At 60.5% G+C, this 6,000-nt stretch overlaps 1 protein-coding gene across 1 annotated transcript in view; it reads left to right on the top strand.

The window, feature by feature from the left end:
* Positions 1–224: 224 nt before the first annotated feature.
* Positions 225–6,000, top strand: part of LZTS3 (leucine zipper tumor suppressor family member 3) — a 41,335-nt gene continuing 35,559 nt past the window's right edge. Inside the window, exon 1 of the mRNA XM_069014775.1 lies at positions 225–398. The gene's annotated coding sequence lies outside the window, so the exon portion shown is untranslated. The remainder of the gene's footprint in view (positions 399–6,000) is intronic.

Here is a 6,000-nt window from a genome sequence, read left to right as displayed (position 1 = left end):
TGGGGGGGAAGGCGGCAAGGTGAGGGGGGCCCATGCAGCATCCCAGCATCCCCATCCAGGTCCACGGGGACAGAGCCCTGTCCTGGGGGGGTGGCGAGGGAAGAGTTAAAGGGAAGGCGAGCAGATCCTCCTCCATCCTCCCGGTCCTCGCTGTTAGGCTGCTGCTGTGACAGGGGGTGGGGTCGGGGCTGGCCGCCGTTTGCCGCAAGAAGGGGGGGGAAACGTGGCTGCGAATGTGTGTGTGTGTGTTGGTGACACAGGACAAAATGAGATGAGACCCCTCGGACGGGAGCGGCCGCCCGGCTGCGATCCCTGAGCCCTGCCCGAGCCCTGCCCGCTCCTGCGCATCGCCGCGATCGCTGCCGGGCACCGGCGCAGCCCCAGCATCCCCGCCAAGAGTAAGGCTCGGGGTGGGAAGCGACTGGGAGGAACTGGGAAGCGGCGCTGGGAGAGAAGGGGGAGGTGGGATGGGGTGGGGGGTGACGGGGGGGGGTCTCTTGGGGGTGGAGAGATGTGGGGTGCACAGAGAGCGAGGTGGGGGACCTGATGCTGGAGCTTCGCTCCCCTGAACCACCCACCCAGATGTAATTTGGGGGGGGGAGGGGAGGATTTTGGGGAGGGGGTGGGGTGGAGGATGGGCTGCCAGCGCCGATTTCGGGTGTGATGGAGGGGAGGGAGCCGTGTTTGTGCCTAAAGTCGCAGCTGCCTGGATTTGGCCCCGCGGGGCCATTGGGATGTGACAGCACCCAAAAATAGAGTACGAGGCGGGGAGGAGCGGCGGGGGGGCAGACCTGTGTGCCAGTGCCAGGTTATTCCCCCTCGTCACCTTTTCCTCATCTTCTTCTATTTATTTCTTTATTTCTTTGGCAGTGATGTCAGGGAGGGGAGCGGTGGCTGAGGGCTGGGGGTTGGATTCACGGCGAGGAGGTTGCTGGCGGCCGAGTGATTAACGTGCAGTTGCTGGGAATTATGTCATCTGCCTCGGTGCTGGGTGGCCCTCGCCCAGCAGCGGCGGTGGGGAGGGAGGGAGGACGTGGGGGGACGTCATGGCATGGGGCTCCCCGCCGGGGGCTTCACCCCAGGAGGCGCCGATGCCTCCCCGGCTTTGCCAGCACTTGGGTACCCAGCGTTCCTCCCCACCCCGACCAGGGGATCCCCGCTTGGGACATCACCCGAGGGGGCAGCGGCGCCTCCCTGCCTTTGCAAGGATCGGGTGTTCCCCCGCGCCCACCGCGGCCCCCAAGCCGTGGGTGCACGCCCACCCCACTGCCCGCTGTTCCTGGGGGTCCCAGCTCCACGGGCTGCATCCCCAGCAGCAGAGGAGCGGGTTGTTGCTCCTCCCGACGGCTCAGCCCGCTCGCTGGCCCGGCAGCCGGGCTTGGAGCAGGCGGAGCGGGCGCTGCGATGAAGGGAGGGTGAAGGTGGGCATCCCCTCCGCCAGCTCCCCGGGGGGAGCGGGGCTGGAGCTGCTGCACTGCAGCACAGAGCCCCATCCGGGGCTGTAGGTGTGCCCAGGGGGAGCAGGGACCCCCTCTGCCGCCCCGTCCCCTCCTCGGAGCCGAGGCGAGAGCCTGGGAACCTGTGGCTGCCAGCGGCCCCCCAGGCCGGATGATCTCTGCTCCAGAGGAGGGTGTTGGGATGCTGGACGCTCCACACCCTCCTGGGCATCCCCCTGGGCATTCTCTGAGTTCCTCCTCAGCATCCCCCCCGTCAGCATCCCCCTGATCATCCCCTTGAACATCCCCGAGCACCCCCGAGCATCCCCCCAAGCATTCCCTGAGCACCCCCTGAGCATCCCAATGCTCTTCCCCACGTGAGGAGCTGGGGAAGGAGGGCAAGGCCTGCCAGTGAGCCAGGCATGGACCGTGCTGCACATCAACAACCTCTTCCCTCTGCTCCACACCCCGTGAATGCCCGTGCAGCTCCGTGAATCGCCGTGCAGCTCCGTGCCCCACGGACAGGGAGAGGAGCAGGCAGCTGCCAGCAGGAAGGCTGCAGGGAGATGTGCAGCGGAGGTAGGAAGGGCGGGTACAGCTGTAGCGGGGAATTTTATGGCATTTTCTGCCCCACAGCACAGTCCACGGGAGGGGGGCGGAATGCCAGCAGCCTGCTGGATTCCAGCTGGGAGCCAGCGGCTGCAGTCCCAGCCGGGGGATGCCACTTGCCCCGCGGGATAACCTTTGGCAACTCCCTCAGCTCTCCGAGCTTTGCTTCCAACACCCTCCAGCGCATCCTTCATCCTCAAACCCGCTCCGGCGTTGGATTGTGCCAGCACGGAGCCCTCCAGGGAGGAGCTGGCACTACCAGGGAGCGCAAGGCACTCCCAGTTTGGGGCAGGCAGGGCTGGGAGGCTGCTCCATCCCGCGCCGTTCGCTCGGCCGTGCCCTCTCCGGGCGAGCTCCGTGCGCCGGGGTTTGTTTATGTGTGGCCCCGGTTGGAGCGGCGATCTGCCGTGGCTAAATATAGCAGCGATGCTGTCATCCGAGTTCAGCCTGGCTGGGGAATTTATTTTCTGCAAAGGCTGGGAGGCGAACGGGCGAAAACAGGCGTGGAAATGCCGGAGTGGTGTGATTCCCTGTCTGCGGTGTCCGGGCTCACGCAAGGGGAGCGGGCACCTTGTCCCGAGTGCCGGCCTTGTGATGGCAGCGGGGAAGAGGAGGAGTGTGTGGAGCGGCTGAAATTGTCCCCGTCGGCTCCCCGGGGCAGGGGTGGGCATTTAAAAAGCGGCTCAAGTGCCTGTGTGGCTTCATGTCTGCTTCCAGGGAAGAGATTCCTTCCTCCTCAAACTCTTCCTTGCTGGGTCACCGGGCTGGTGTCCCAAGGGATCAACTCCCAGCCCCCTCAGATCCAAAAAGAGCAGGGAGAGAAGCATCTGAAGGTCCAACATCTGGCTGTAGATGTCTGGGAGAGAGCAGCAGCTTGTCCTACAAGAGGCGGGATTGGGAGAGCCCCCTCTTCCCTGGGGGCTGCAGCATCAGCCCTGGGCATCCCCTGCTGCTTCCATCACAGGGGCATCTCCATGATAAGGGCACCTTTGGTCACCCATCCCGAGAAAAAACAGGAAAAGAGGAAGGTCCCCTGACTTGCAAAAAAAACCCCCAGGCAGATGGGGAGGGTGTTTGCCACATGCATTGTGAAAACCACGTTGCATCAGCAGTCGGAGGCACTCGCTGTGTGATAACTCCATGTGGATGGAGCAGGAATGTGGATAAACTGGCTGCAAAAAAGTTTCTGGAGGGAGTTTTATCCCGACAGGGAAGGCTAAGAGTTAAGAGGGTGTTGCTGGAGCTGTTGAAGGGCTTAAAATCTGCTTTCTCCCGAAGAGGAACTGAGCCATGCCTGGGGCTGTCAGAGAAATCCAGCAAACAAAGGGTGAAACAAGATTTCTTGTTTCCCTTCACAGAGGATCTTTCCCATTAGTCATTCCCTTCACAGGAGCTGGCAAACACGGTTATTATTTGAGGGATCTGAAAGTGAAATGGAGGCACGAGGCCAGGAGCCCAGACATCCCTGCCCTCGGGATTGGGGAGCAGGCAGGGACCCCCCAACCCCTCTGGCTCCCCCACACCTCTGCTCCGTGGGCAAAGCCTTTGTCCTCCATGCTGGGCCACTGGATCCATCCTCTGGCTGTGGGAGCCCTTTCCGTGGAACCTGGTCTAGGGAGTGACATCCCTGGTCCCTTCCATCCCAAACCATTCCAGGAGCCCACAATTCCTGCAGGACACGGTGCCACCAGGAGCCATAGGTAGGATGGGATGCTCCATGCTGGAGGTGGTGGTGGACCAAGCGCCTGAGATCCTGCAATAATCCTGGTGGTTCCCTAAAGCAGCCAGAACTCCGCTCTTCCATCACCCCACAGCCCCAGGCACAACTCTGGGGGGAAGGGGCAGGCTGAGCCCCACCATGGGGGGCCAGAAGGTCCATGGAGCTCCCTAAACAGCAAGGAAAGCAAACAGAACTGCTTAGGCAGCTATCAGGAAACTGGGATGGCTCACGCCTTGTGATCCAGGTTTGGCTGGAGCCAAGAGCTCTCCTGGCAGGGAAAGTCCCCTTGAGTTGTGCAGGAGCTGCAGGAGTTCCTGCAAGGCTGCAAGGCTGGGAATCAGGCTCACGGGGATTTTGGCTGCGTTTCCATCTCACAAAACTGGGAGGTTTTGCCATGAAGATGTGGGTCCTGTTGGCTTTGTCTGGTTCCTGAGCCAGAAGGATGAGTTTTGTCTGAGCCCTACATAAGCCTCTCTTTCCTTCAGGGCCAAATCCTGATCATGTGGCAGCAAGATGCTCCAGAGCCAGCAGGATGCTCCAGGTTTAGACAGGTATAATCCCAGAATGCCAGAATCGTTCAGGTTGGAAAACACCTCCGGGCTCACTGAGTACCAACCTTTGGCCAAACAGCACCACCCACCGCCCCAACTAAACCAGAGCACTGAGTGCCACGTCCAGTCATTCCCTGGGTAATTCCAGGGATTGTGACTCCACCACCACCCTGGGCAGCCCATTCCAATGCCTGACCACCCTTTCCATGAAGAAATTCCTCCTGATCTCCAACCTGAGCCTCCCCTGGCCCAGCTTGAGGCCGTTCCCTCTCCTCCTGTCCCTGTTCCCTGGGAGCAGAGCCCGACCCCCTGGCTGCCCCCTCCTGTCAGGGACTTGTGCAGAGCCACAAGGTCCCCCCTGAGCCTCCTTTGCTCCAGGCTGAGCCCCTTTCCCAGCTCCCTCAGCCTCTCCTGGTGCTCCAGCCCCTTCCCCAGCTCCGTTCCTTTCCCTGGACATGCTCCAGCCCCTCAGAGTCTTTCTGTGAGGGGCTCAGAGCTGCCCCCAGGACTGGAGGTGCCCCAGCAGTGCCAGCACAGGGGACGGGCACTACCCTGGCCCTGCTGCCACCCCAGTGCTGGCACAAGCCAGGTGCCACCGGCCTCTTGCCCACCTGGGCACACCTGGCCTCGTGTCCAGCCACTGCTGTCCAGCACCTCCAGGTCCTTTTGCACCAATGGGCGATGGAGCCCGTTCCCTTTGCAGGGAGCCCGGGAAAAAGGCAATCAGATCATTAACACATGCTGCTCTTCACACAACCAACCTCACAAATATTTATCAGCTGCAGAAACACACGGGCTCGGAAGTTGCCAAGTAACATAACAAGAGGCGCTTTTAAATAAATATCTGCGCGTCTGCGGGTGACGAATTAACCAAATCCCTTGGTATGTGGCCCAAAGATATGTTTTCCTCTGGAAGCCCAGGACCAGTAATAAAAATAATGATCCAAGCCAGGAATGAAAACCTGGGATAAGCAGTGACTGACTGGCTGTCCAGCACTGGAAGAAGTTGGTTCCCTGCTGGGAAGGTCTGTGGAGTGATGCCCAACAGATCCGTGCCTGCCAGGGACAAGTCAGGAGCTGGATGGGATGGGGGGTTTATTTTGCAGGGAAGGTGAGAACGAGCCCAGTGCATCAGGCTGGGTCTCATCATGCAGCCACGACCCTCTCCTAAATACCCACAGGACTGATCTTCTCTGTAGGCTCAGGATTTCAAGGTACCTTGGTGTTACAGACCCTGGTTCTCCATGTTCCCTTCCCTCCAGCCCTGAGAAGGTCCACTGGATCTCCTCCTCTTCTATCCAGGTAGATATGTCCCACAAATCCAGCAGGAATATTGCTTCCCCCAGCCTGCCCAGGTGTGTTCTGCACTCCCCAGGTAGCCAGGGTTTCCCTGTTGCTAAATCCTATTAAATCCTTGCTGTGAGGTCAGTTTGCAGGCGTTGGGGGTTGTTAGCAGGGGTCAGTGCTGCCACAGGAGACCAGGTGGGTTTGCAGATGAATGGAGATCTCACCCAGTTCCTTCTTCCATGGGGAAACTCTGGCTTGTGGGGTTGGGATTTCATAGAATCATGGAATGGTCTGGATTGGGAGAGACCTTAAAACCATCTCATTCCACCCCCTGCCATGTGCAGGGATATCTTCCACTATCCCAGGGTGCTCCAAGCCCCGTCCAACCTGGCCTTGG

The sequence above is a fragment of the Aphelocoma coerulescens genome, chromosome 4 (assembly GCF_041296385.1).
Source record: "Aphelocoma coerulescens isolate FSJ_1873_10779 chromosome 4, UR_Acoe_1.0, whole genome shotgun sequence".
Classification (NCBI taxonomy): domain Eukaryota; kingdom Metazoa; phylum Chordata; class Aves; order Passeriformes; family Corvidae; genus Aphelocoma; species Aphelocoma coerulescens.
The sequence above is the reverse complement of the archived record's forward strand: the minus strand, read 5'-3'. Positions and strand labels throughout refer to the sequence as shown.